Source organism: Zalophus californianus, chromosome 2 (assembly GCF_009762305.2).
Source record: "Zalophus californianus isolate mZalCal1 chromosome 2, mZalCal1.pri.v2, whole genome shotgun sequence".
Classification (NCBI taxonomy): Eukaryota; Metazoa; Chordata; class Mammalia; order Carnivora; family Otariidae; genus Zalophus; species Zalophus californianus.
This window is the reverse complement of record NC_045596.1, coordinates 42,793,477-42,806,567: the sequence shown is the minus strand read 5'-3', so window position 1 is coordinate 42,806,567 and position 13,091 is coordinate 42,793,477. Positions and strand designations below refer to the sequence as shown.

General features: G+C 42.3%; 1 long non-coding RNA gene across 2 annotated transcripts in view; it reads right to left on the bottom strand.

Annotated features, from left to right (window-relative positions):
- Positions 1–13,091, bottom strand: part of LOC113924898 — an 80,626-nt gene that overhangs the window by 43,612 nt on the left and 23,923 nt on the right. The gene's annotated exons all lie outside the window — the stretch shown is intronic.

Here is a 13,091-nt window from a genome sequence, read left to right as displayed (position 1 = left end):
AAAAGACACAGGCTATCAGATTGGATTAAAAAACAAGACCCATCGATATGCTGTATGCAAGAGACTCATTTTAGACGCAAAGACACCCCCACATTGAAAGTGAGGGGGTGGAAAACCATTTACCATGCTAATGGACACCAAAAGAAAGCTGGGGTGGCAATCCTTATATCAGACAAATTAGATTTTAAAACAAAGAGTGAAATAAGAGATGAAGAAGGACACTATATCCTACTTAAAGGGTCTATCCAACAAGAAGATCTAACAATTGTAAATATCTATGCCCCTAACATGGGAGCAGCCAATTTTATAAGGAAATTAATAATAAAATCAAAGAAACACATTGACAACAATACAATAATAGTGGGGGACTTTAACACCCCCCTCACTGAAATGGACAGATCATCAAAGCAAAAGATCAACAAGGAAATAAAGACTTTAAATGACACACTGGACCAAATGGACTTCACAGACATATTCAGAACATTCCATCCCAAAGCAACGGAATACACATTCTTCTCTAGCGCCCATGGAACATTCTCCAGAATTGATCACATCCTAGGTCACAAATCAGGTCTCAACCGGTATCAAAAGATTGGGATCATTCCCTGCATATTTTCAGACCACAATGCTTTCAAACTAGAACTCAATCACAAGAGGAAAGTCAGAAAGAACTCAAATACATGGAGGCTAAAGAGCATCCTACTAAAGAATGAATGGGTCAACCAGGAAATTAAAGAAGAATTTAAAAAATTCATGGAAACCAATGAAAATGAAAACACAACTGTTCAAAATCTTTGGGATACCACAAAGGCAGTCCTAAGAGGAAAGTATATAGCAATACAAGCCTTTCTGAAGAAACAAGAAAGGTCTCAAATACACAACCTAACCCTACACCTAGAGGAGCTAGAGAAAAAACAGCAAATAAGGCCTAAACCCAGCAGAAGAGAAATCATAAAGATAAGAGCAGAAATCAATGAAAAAGAAACCAAAAGAACAGTAGAACAGATCAACGAAACTAGGAACTGCTTCTTTGAAAGAATTAAGATTGATAAACCCCTGGCCAGACTTATCAAAAAGAAAAGAGACCCAAATCAACAAAATCATGAATGAAAGAGGAGAGATCACAACCAACACCAAAGAAATACAAACAATTCTAAGAACATATTATGAGCAACTCTATGCCAGCAAATTAGATAACCTGGAAGAAATGGGTGCATTCCTAGAAATGTATCAACTACCAAAATTGAACCAGGAAGAAATAGAAAACCTGAACAGACCTATAACCACCAAGGAAATTGAAGCAGTCATCAAAAAACTCCCAAGAAACAAAAGCCCAGGGTCAGATGGCTTCCCAGGGGAATTCTACCAAACATTTAAAGAAGAATTAATACCTATTCTCCTGAAACTGTTCCAAAAAATAGAAATGGAAGGAAACCTTCCAAACTCATTTTATGAGGCCACCATTACCTTGATCCCCAAACCAGACAAAGACCCCATCAAAAAGGAGAATTACAGACCAATATCCTTGATGAACATGGATGCAAAAATTCTCACCAAAATACTAGCCAATAGGATCCAACAGTACATTAAAAGGATTATTCACCATGACCAAGTGGGATTTAATCCCTGGGCTGCAAGGTTGGTTCAACATCCGCAAATCATTCAACGTGATACAATACATTAACAAAAGAAAGAACAAGAATCATATGATCCTCTCAATAGATGCAGAAAAAGCATTTGACAAAGTACAGCATCCTTTCTTGATCAAAACTCTTCAGACTATAGGGATAGAGGGTACATACCTCAATATCATAAAAGCCATCTATGAAAAACCTACAGGGAATATCATTCTCAATGGGGAAAAGCTGAGAGCTTTTCCCCTAAGGTCAGGAACGCGGCAGGGATGTCCACTCTCACCACTGCTATTCAACATAGTACTAGAAGTCCTAGCCACAGCAATCAGACAACAAAAAGAAATCAAAGGCATCGAAATCGGCAAAGAGGAAGTCAAACTCTCACTCTTTGCAGATGATATGATACTGTATGTGGAAAACCCAAAAGACTCCACCCCGAAACTGCTAGAACTCATACAGGAATTCAGTCAAGTAGCAGGCTATAAAATCAATGCACAGAAATCAGTGGCATTCCTATACACCAACAACAAGACAGAAGAGAGAGAAATTAAGGAGTCGATCCCATTTACAATTGCACCCAAAACCATAAGATACCTAGGAATAAATTTAACCAAAGAGGCAAAGGATCTGTACTCAGAAAACTATAAAATACTCATGAAAGAAATTGAAGAAGACACAAAGAAATGGAAAAACGTTCCATGCTCACGGATTGGAAGAACAAGCATTGTGAAGATGTCAATGCTACCTAGAGCAATCTACACATTCAAAGCAATCCCTATCAAAATACCATCCACTTTTTTCAAAGAAATGGAACAAATAATCCTAAAATTTGTATGGAACCAGAAGAGACCCTGAATAGCCAGAGGAATGTTGAAAAAGAAAAGCAAAGTCGGTGGCATCACAATTCCGGACTTCCAGCTCTATTACAAAGCTGTCATCATCAAGACAGTATGGTACTGGCACAAAAACAGACACATAGATCAATGGAACAGAATCGAGAGCCCAGAAATGGACCCTCAACTCTATGGTCAACTCATCTTTGACAAAGCAGGAAAGAATGTCCAATGGCAAAAAGACAGTCTCTTCAACAAATGGTGTTGGGAGAATTGGACAGCCACATGCAGGAGAATGAAACTGGACCATTTCCTTACACCACACACAAAAATAGACTCCAGATGGTTGAAAGACCCAGATGTGAGACAGGAGTCCATCAAAATCCTAAAGGAGAACACAGGCAGCAACCTCTTCGACCTCAGCCGCAGCAACTTCTTCCTAGAACCATCGCCAAAGGCAAGGGAAGCAAGGGCAAAAATGAACTATTGGGATTTCATCAAGATAAAAAGCTTTTGCACAGCAAAAGAAACAGTCCACAAAACCAAAAGACAACCGACAGAATGGGAGAAAATATTTGCAAATGACATATCAGATAGAGGGCTAGTATCCAAAATCTCTAAAGAACTTATCAAACTCAACACCCAAAGAACAAATAATCCAATCAAGAAATGGGCAGAAGACATGAACAGACATTTTTCCAAAGAAGACATCCAAATGGCCAACAGACACATGAAAAAGTGCTCAACATCGCTCGGCATCAGGGAAATCCAAATCGAAACCTCAATGAGATACCACCTCACACCAGTCAGAATGGCTAAAATTAACAAGTCAGGAAACGACAGATGTTGGCGGGGATGTGGAGAAAGGGGAACCCTCCTACACTGTTGGTGGGAATGCAAGCTGGTGCAGCCACTCTGGTAAACAGTATGGAGCTTCCTCAAAAAGTTGAAAATAGATCTACCCTACGACCCAGCAATTGCACTACTGGGTATTTACCACAAAGATACAAATGTAGGGATCCGAAGGGGTACGAGCATCCCAATGTTTATAGCAGCAATGTCCACAATAGCCAAACTGTGGAAAGAGTCAAGATGTCCTTCAACAGATGAATGGATAAAGAAGAAGTGGTATATATACACAATGGAATATTATGCAGCCATCAAAAGGAATGAGATCTTGCCATTTGCAACGACGTGGATGGAACTGGAGGGTGTTAGGCTGAGTGAAATAAGTCAATCAGAGAAAGACATGTATCATATGACCTCACTGATATGAGGAATTCTTAATCTCAGGAAACAAACTGAGGGTTGCTGGAGTGGTGGGGGGGTGGGAGGGAGGGGGTGGCTGGGTGATAGACATTGGGGAGGGTATGTGCTATGGTGAGCGCTGTGAATTGTGCAAGACTGCTGAATCACAGATCTGTACTTCTGAAACAGATAATGCAATATATGTTAAGAAAAAAAAAGAAGAAGATAGCAGGAGGGGAAGAATGAAGGGGAGTAAGTCGGAGGGGGAGACGAACCATGAGAGACGATGGACTCTGAAAAACAAACTGAGGGTTCTAGAGGGGAGGAGGGTGGGGGGATGGGTTAGCCTGGTGATGGGTATTAAAGAGGGCACATTCTGCGTGGAGCACTGGGTGTTATGCACAAACAATGAATCATGGAACACTACATCAAAAACTAATGATGTAATGTATGGTGATTAACATAACAATAAAAAATTATTTAAAAAATTTTAAATCAATTCTTTTGTTTTTATAATTATTTGCTTAACATTTATCTCCTGCAACACATCATAAGTCTTTTTCCCTACTGTATCCATATTACTCTCATATTAAGTTCTTAAACAGGTATTAGTTGAATGAATAAATGAATGCAAGAATAGAATGAATGAATGATGACTAGCAAAACTTCAACATGACATTTATTGTCTTAGACCTCCCACCTCTTCCATTGCCATCACTCAAGTACTGAGTAATGCCTGCTTTAACTTAGTCACAAGAATCCATCTTTTCTTTTTATTCCCTCATTCCATTAACACGTGCCCAAGGCAGAATAGTTCACTTGTTCTCCTCAGAGATGACACTGGAAACGTCACACTCACAGTCACTGGCATATAAGGAACGAGGAAAGCACTGGAATCCTGAGGTAGGAACTATATGTATATAGTGCTCAGTAAAAACCTATTGGATATGTAACATGTATAATGTGTGGAAGCTCAAAAGTGAGAGGGAACTTGGAGCTCTGATAATCTGAAAGGAGGCTGGCATGGGAAAGCATAGAGTGAGGGATGGAGAGGTTCAAAATAGAGATGTAGAAGTTATATAGTTAATTGTAGTTGGAGCCAGAAGTATGTTTCAGGGACAATAATGAACATGCTCCAGGCTTCCTTCTGCCTGGCTGGCCAGCATGTTGCTAGCCTCTATTTTATTTTCCAGCTATTCAGGGTCCAACCAGAACCTTCTCTTGGCAACTATATGTGAAAAGAGCCAAAGAAAGCCCTTCCTGGCTAGTTTTCCAAGCGTAAATCCTAAGCAGAGACAAACGATAACCCCCGCACTCCTGCCTCCCTCCAGATTCCCCCATCTTCCTGCTCTGAGGCTTTCTCATATCAGCTCTTCCCTGGCCCTCGCCATTCTCGCTCACTTTAAACTACCACCCTATGCCTCTTGCCAGAGCCTGCCCTTCTCATTCCCACTCCGACTAACCCCCAGGTCTTCTTATTCCCATGTCTCTGTTCCTTTATGGCTCCTCTCAATCCACATCCCCAGATACAAAAGTCAGGCATGCTTTATTCATCTTTCTTAGTAAATTCTACTGGGCTACTTTTGATACATATTTTGATGAATAGTCAACATTTATAAAAATGAGATTTAACAAAAATGAGTCCCTGTAATATGGATATTTGAGGAAGAGATCCATACCTGCCTGCTCACTGGGCCCTGACCACACACCTGCTTTTCCTATAACCTGTCACTGTCATTCCAACCTTTGTTGATTCCTTAAGGTCAGAGACATGTCTTTAATTACTACACCTTGGTACCAGCCACAGAGCTCGCATGTGGGTTGGTATTCAGAGCAAATTTCATGGAAGGAAGGAGAGAAAGATGACAAAGATGGAGAGGAGAGAGGAATGGGATCATCTCAAGTTATACAGAATTCTATTTCTTTAGTACAGAAGCTAAAGCTGTCCAATATGTCTAGAAGCTGAACTGTCCAATATGGTAGTCACTATGCACATGTGGCTGTTAAAATTAAAATCAATTTAAATTTAAAATTCAGTAATCAGCACTAGTCATATTTCAAGTGCTCAAAAGCCACATATGGCTACTGGTCACCATATTGGACAAAGCAAATATAGAACACTTCCCTCATTGCAGCAAGTTTTGTTGAACAGATTCTAGAAGCCTCCTAAATGTCCATAAACATTTAGTTCGGGGAAAATAGGGAAATGTTCGGTGGTGGTTTTGCTAAGGATGTGAAGAAAATAAAGATTCCAGTTCTTAGACCCTAAATATATTGCAGGCACTTCTACTTGTGTTTCTTTAAGAAGAACAGATGAAAAAAAACAAACAAACAAAAACAAAAACAGTGAGATGCTTAGTTTATCTGAATTTAAGAAGGTAAAATGCGTTCATGGGCATATTGCATAAATTTGAAAAAAATGTAATCTAAAAAAACCCCTTTATGATTAATTATTTCTATTATTCTTAACCCTAACTTATACTTAAACATCATCAACCTGCCACAGGGATCACATTAGTCAGGCAAGTGGGCAAGCCCTGTAAGGGAACATCATCCTCACTAATTGTTACCCACTAATGCAGATTTTGTGAAATTGCAATTTTTTAAATATACCAATTTAGTTAATAATATGGAAACTCTTAAGCAAAGTCTCTTTTCAGGCTATTTTTAAAAAGTACTTTAGCAATAATGGGCACACATTATATACTTTTTATACTTACTAAAGTGCATTCCAGTAGGACTTCTGCTTAAAGAATTTTTATTAACTTAGTTCTTGTCATTGTATTTACTTAAAAGAAATAAGGTAAAAACAAAAGTCTTTAGCTCAGAATTTTCATTAATTTTAAGTCAGAGCTTTTCCTCTCCCACCCTCCTGACCCTTCTCCTCTGCCACCTCTATTCTGAATTAGAGCCGTTTTCCTATCTTCCCAGACATTGAAGGATCTGCTTATTCACTGGAAAACAGGGCACCATTTTATTTTAGGCAATTTCTTCAACAGTGAGGTAAGAAGAGCTTCTGCCAAAGTTTAGGAAGAGAGGAATATTGAAGACGACAAGATGACGCACCAAATAGAAAGAAAGCAATACATCCCTTGCAGAATGACAAGAAAATCTGTGACAAATAAACCAAGAGAACAGTCTTAGCAACATATTCCAAACTTCCTGGGGTTGTTTATCTGTTCAGACAGATAAGAAGTTTCTATATATAGCTGTGCTGTAGCAAAATACTTTTCAGCTCGGGCTATAGCCAAAGAATTGTAGGTAAAGCACAATGGAATTTTTGCAGCCAGAGAAAATGTTTTTGTTTTTTTTCAGTTTGTAAATCAAATATGCAAGGTATTCATTCACATGCCAGGCTCTTTTCTGAACCATGCCATCCTCTTTGATGGGGTAGAATCAAACACTGAATAATTGTAGCCAATGCACATTAGTAAATAATTCAATATTGACCCAAATCTTTGGAGATCGGAGGCTTAGCTCTCGCCCATTGTTCTGATTCTAAAGGTCCAGAGATACACCCTGGTGACCTTCCCAAACAAAGAAATCCAACGTGTGAGTAACCACTAACCCTCACTGAGATAAGATACTCTTGACTCTAAGTCTCAAACCTGAGAATGCATGACCTCCTGGAATAAGAGGGCGCCTGGGTGGCTCAGTTGGTTAAGCGACTGCTTTCGGCTCAGGTCATGATCCTGGAGTCCCGGGATCGAGTCCCGCATCGGGCTCCCTGCTCAGCGGGGAGTCTGCTTCTCCCTCTGACCCTCTTCCCTCTTGTGCTCTCTCTCATTCTCTCTCTCTCAAATAAATAAATAAAATCTTTAAAAAAAAAAAAAAGACCTCCTGGAATAAGACTATGACCTCAAGGTCCTCAGACCTCTTGGCAATGCCTCCTTTTTGTTTGGTCATTGGAATACCATTTAATACCTTGGTGATCTTAACTATTAACTACTTTCTGCCTCTTCTAAAATTATGTAAGCAATTAGTAAGACATCTACTTGAGTCCAGACCTTACGTGAGTTCCAGACAGCCCTGCCCTCAAACTTGTTTCACCGATGGTCTTCCCCATGTCAGTCAATGGCAGCTCCCCTCTTCCAGTTGCCCAGGTCAAAAACCTTGGGGTCAGCCTTGAGTCCTCTCTCTCTCTCATTTGACACATATAAACTCCACAAATCCTGGATCCGAACACTTCTCACTTCGCCACAGCTATCAGCCTGGATCTTCAGTGGGGACCTTCAACCACATTTGCTAATTTCACCTCCTAGTGAACATTTGGCAATATCCACAGGCACTTTCCAATGTCACAGCTGAGAGGGCACTACTGGCATCTAGTGGGTAGAGACCAGGGATGCTGCTAACCATCCACCAATGCACAGAACAGCCCCCCACAACAAAGAATAATCACCCCTACGTATGGCATTGTTGAATCACTATATTATACACCTGAAACTAACATAACACTGTATGTTAACCAACAGGAATTAAAATGAAAACTTAAGAAACTGAGAATTACCATCCCTAAAATACCAATGGTGCCATGCTGGAAAAGTCTTGCCGAGACCACACCACTATCTCTCTTGCCCAGATGATTTCAGCAGCCTCCTCACTGTTCTGATTCTATTCTGGCCTCCTCCCCCCTAGGTATTCCCCACACGGCAGCCAGAGTTATCCTGTTAAAATAAGTCAGTTCACGTCATCTCCCTGCCAAAAACACTCACTCTGCTCTCCATCGTGTTTGGAAGAATCCTCGTCTCTTTAGGCTTTAAGAGACTTCCTCCCGGCCCTCCAGCCACACTAGCCTCTGGGTTAGACCTCCAGATAGATTCTTGTCTGGAGGTCCTACCCTTGCTCCCTCTGCCTAGAACACCTGTGTTGGTTCAGAAACTCCGGCACTTCCCGGGTGCAAAACCGGCCCTGGGCGCTGGAGGTCAGGGAGAGACCCACGTGCGAGGCAGCCACTCCCGGCTGGCAGGAGTTAACAAGCAGGGGAACTCACCAGGCTTGTCTCGGGCACCACAGCATGAGCAGCTCTGCGCATCTGCCCACCAGAATCTTAAAGTCTCTATGGAGACCTTAATAAGGTTCAGTCTCACATACCACGCAGGTGTTCTCAACTCCTCGCGCTCTCGTGGCTCCATCCCTGATAGGGCTCCCACCTGGGAACGCTGGGCAGGGCATACAGGCAAGGACAGGGGGGTGAGGAACCCCCAGCGGCCAGGTCAGGTCAGCCCGTGGATCAGCCAGCGGTCACGGCTGCTCCATGACCTCCTCCCACGACCTCCTCCCACTCTCCCCCCACTTCTCCGTGTGGCCGCCACCTTCTCGCATCTCAAGTTTTAGCTCAAGTGTCAACGTCCTCAGGCAGGCCAACGCTGACCCACTCTATTCTGAGTCACAATCCCAGCCCCCTGCGCTGGCACGCCCTGTGTCCCTTCCCTGTTTTATTTTTCCCACTGCACTTGGCACATTCAAATTCACCGTGAACTTTACTTATTTATTTGGTTAAATGTCCGCCTCCTTCCATTAGAAGGTAAGCTCCCTGGGAGCAAGGATTTTTGTTTGTTCCCTACTCTATTTCCAGGGCTAGAACAGTACCCGGAATGCAGAGAGTTTTCCATAAATATTTGTTGAATAGAAGAATGAAGGAGAGAAAGAGAAAAAAAAGAAAGAAAGAGAGGAAGGAGGAAGGGAGGAAGGAGAGGAGGGAAAGAAAGAATACCTGTGCACTAAAGATAAATGAGAATATACAAATAGGCAAAAGGAAGAAAAAACCATCTGTGATCCCACCATCCTGAATTAACTACCATGAACATTGTGTTATGTATCTTTTCAGATGTCCCTCTGTCTCTTTGAGCATGTGTGTATTTTAAGCCAAAAAACAGACTGTGAGAATCAGAGCTTGAATCCCAGCTTTGCATGTGACCTTGAACAAGCGTCTCCATCAATTCAGGCTGCCACAACAGAAAACCATAGACTAAGTGGCTCGAACACAGACATTTACTTCTCTAGAGGCTGGGCAGTCCCAGATCAACACTCTAGCAGATTCAGTGGCAGGTGAGAGCTCCCTTCCTGGTTCATAGATGTCTTACTGCGATGACCTCATATGGCAGAGGGGACACGGCAATTCTCTGGGGTCTTGTAAGGGCACTATTTTTTACAGGGGCTCTGCCCTCATAATCTAGCCACCTTCCGAAGGCCCCACCTCCAAATAGCACCACAATGGGCATTAGGTTTCAACATATGAATTTGAGGAGATACAAACATTCAGTCTATAGCAGGGAGCACTGGAATTTCCTCCAGCCTCAGTTTTCTTATCTTGGAAATGAAAAACATACCTCCTACTTGGAGTATTATAAGGGTTGTTTAGAATAATGCAGGAAAAGAATATAGTACAATGCCTGGCACACAGTAAGCATGCAATAAATGGTAGCTTTTATTATCATCATACTGTGTGTGCTATTTTGCATTTTGCTTTTCACTTAGTATTTCTGAATGTATTCGTATGTCCATAAATATGACTCTATGACAATTTTAATGGCTTTACAATATTTCATTATATGGATACATCATAACTTATTTAACCAATCCTCTACTGATAGATAACTAGTTTGATCCTGATTTTTTTTCTCTATCAATGTAGAGATAAATACCCTACTTAGACTCTTTTCCCAGATCCTTAAGTCACTGAGTCAAATATTTAAGGCTTCTGCTATCCACTTTAAAGATTTTATTTATTTATTAGAGAGAGAGAGAGAGAGAGCACAAACAGGGAGAGGGAAAAGCAGACTCCCCCACTGAGCAGGGAGCCCAGTGCAGGACTCGATCCCAGGACCCTGGGATCAGAACCTGAGCCGAAGGTGGACACTTAACCTACCGAGGCACCCAGGCGCCCCTGCTATCCACTTTAGAGAATACTTTTATGGTGCCTCCAATGGAAAACTGTTAAGACATTATCCGAACTTTAAAGGTTTGGCATTTGAGAAAATAAATACCCACTTTGAGGAAATCATCCCATGAAAGATGTCAATGGTGACCAAGCCTGGGAGCTTCATCATGGTAGAAGAGGCTAGTTTAGGTAAGCGGCAGCAATCCCCATAAATGAAGCAGTGCTGTGCTTAGGGATCCAGTATGCGCTACCAGGCTTGTTAGGGTCTCCCCCATCCAACCCAACCCACCATACTCTTAGAAGCCTAGCCCCCAGACCTGGGTCATTTGGCTGAAGAAGTCAACCACCTGACCTACCTCAACCACCTTGCTTAAGGAGATGGGACAGTCAGATGGTCAGAGAAACTGAGGGGAATGAAGGAGATCCCCTGTAACACTGCTCCATCCTGGATGACTTGGGACCACGTCTGAAGCTGGAATGCACTGGGAATGGATGACTAGAGGGTCAGGGATGCCCACTCTCCCCTTTACCCCCTGCTGTTGGCACAGACATACTTAAGACACTCTAAAAGGTGGGTTTGCTGCCAGCATGGCTCTTTAGCTGTCTTCATTAATAATGTAAAATGGAACATCTACATTTTCATAGTAGCTATCTCTCCACCATTTGTACCCGCCTTAGGATCAATATTTTTCTCTGAGTTTTGTCAAAATGAAAATGACAGTCCTAGGGTGCATTTGGAGAGCCACTGGAAGTTAGGGAGATCCCCATAAATGCTGCCACCTCAGGCAAGTTGTAAGAAACACCCAATAATAATTTAAAATGCTTGATAGCTTTCCCAACTGTTGCATTTTAAAATGATTTAGAAGAAAATGAAAAGGATCCTAAACAAGCTGCGAAGGAGTTATTGGCATCTTCCTTAGAGGTATTCCCTGGCAAGTTAACACCCAAATTAAAAAGAGTGAGCTGAGGTAGATATGTGGTAGCTACTCAATCAATAATTTAATTATAAGTAATGAGAATAGACTAACCTGCTCCATCAGCAGGACTTTGAGCAAATGAAGGAATATGCTTTGATGGCCCTCCCAGTCAGGCGCAGGTGGCCTGGACTTAGGTCTGATGTCCCTGGTCTGCATTCTCTTGCTCTCCATCCCCCCCACCACCCTCGATCAAGAAATGGAATAAAGGCATGGCACCAGGGTGACTCAGTAGGTTAAGCATGGGACTCTGGATCGCGGCTCAGGTCATGATCTCAGGGGTATGGGATCAGCCCCGCCTCTGGCTCTGCGCTCAGTGGGAAGTCTGCATGAGATTCTCTCTCCCTCTCCCTCTGCCCCTCCCTCTGCTCATACTCTCTCTCTCTCTCTCAAATAAATAAAATCTTAAAAAAAAAAAAAGAAATGGCACAAAGGCAAGAAACTGAGCTGCTCCTCGCTGCTAGTCTTTCTGATGACAGTGGGTGTGGCACTCCTGCCCGTGGAAATGGTAGAATGTTCCGAGGCTGCCCAGGCTCCACTCAGAGGTCAGTTCTGAGCCTGCTTTCAGAGAAGCTGTCTGGGCCTGTCTAGATTGGGGTGTGACTCATCCCACAGCACCCACTTTTCTTCTCCCAATCCCCACTTTGCTATATGCATTTCTGCCCATTTTTTCCCTTGTCCAAAACATTATTTGCCCATGTTTGACTACATACTTAATAGTGTTGCTTTTTTTTTTTCTCAGCTAGGTGTGGTGAGGAATCAGGTTACTGTTACTATTATTACTACTAACAATAACAATAGCTAAGTGCCAGGCCCTATCCTAAAGATGCATTTAATTCTCACACCAACCCTGTGAATTAGAACTATGTAATGGGTTTTGATGACGCCCAATGACTTTCATCACTGCTTCCCATCAGTACAGAGAACTAATTGGAAGAGAGACATGGGTATTTGGAAAGTAGAGATCAAAATGTTCTATATTGCAATATAGTGGATGAGGGAGAACTTGGGCTTCCTAATACTGCACCTCAGAATCAAACTTACCGCCTGGTCCCACTGCCCACTGGGTCATTGCAGAATCACCTCCAGAAGCCTGGCCCCATAAAGCTTAGAGCAGAGCTGAACGTGGCCTTTCTGTGAGCAGCCAGACATGGAGCAAGTCAGGGGAAGGGTAATAAGGAGCAGAAAGAAATAAGGAGCAGGATTACCTGCTTCATGGAAACTCAAACCTTAACATTACTATTATTCCTAGGGTCATATAGCTGAGACACTAACACTATAATGTACTTTCCTGGACCAAACTCCATCTATCCTGAGCCGTGAGGGGACTCTGCACCTTGAGTTGAGTGGGAGAGAAATTAGGGTTGAGTACTCCCAGTCTCCCCCACCTGGTTTTCAGAGGCCCTGGGGGACATACTTCTGTACCTGCCCCTGTCTGGGCAATCCCACAAATACTAGGTACCTACTGTGAGTCTAGAACTGTGTTGCCAGATAGTTCAGTAATATTTGAGTAAATTTA